Source organism: Lepisosteus platostomus, chromosome 2 (genome assembly GCF_059453375.1).
Source record: "Lepisosteus platostomus isolate fLepPlt1 chromosome 2, fLepPlt1.hap1, whole genome shotgun sequence".
NCBI lineage: Eukaryota > Metazoa > Chordata > Actinopteri > Semionotiformes > Lepisosteidae > Lepisosteus > Lepisosteus platostomus.
In genome coordinates, this window is record NC_142612.1 from 12,711,001 (window position 1) to 12,711,708 (window position 708).

A 708-nucleotide genomic window follows, 5' to 3' on the forward strand; every position below is an offset into this window, starting at 1 on the left:
TGGGTCATCTTTGATCAATGCTCTGACCTAAACTCCTTTGCCTATTACATTCGTGTTAGATGCTTAGAGGTAATTTCAGTCATTTCTGTAAGAGGCCCCACCCAGATGCAATATTCAGGGACTTTACTTCAAACTACTGATGTAAATCAGAAAAATCTCAGATTAACCACTTAACTTGTTTGGAATTGACTAATACAATTTTTTATGATGTTCTTTGTGGATACGTCATAATTTATTTGGGAACATGTCATGTTTTTAGGTAATGTCTGAATTCCAAAAATCTCTTCAGGCAGTGACTTTGGGGTGAACAGTTGTATGTTCTGACCAGAAATAAACTTTGCATTCACACTGCTTCTACCAGAAGAACAGATACGAGAATCTTAACAAAGGTTTTACACTTTTCTGTGCCATTATAGTTGGAAAATATAAAATTGTTGGACTTTTTTTGTCTTTTGTGGTGGTTGTATTTACACTAATTGACGTACACATGATAAAATAGGGACAGCTCTTGAAGAGAGGCAGAGAAGTAGTCGACAATAATCTTTTTGTAAAAATAAATGTTACTAGTAACTTAAATCATGTGAACAAAAAAAAAAGATTTTGCGATGGAAAGAGTCCAATTCGGCAACAGGACTTTAAATAAAGTTGATTTAAAAGAGATCGGCAGTGCACGGCAAGCAGGAGGGTAACGGGGAGAGAAAAGGCGGA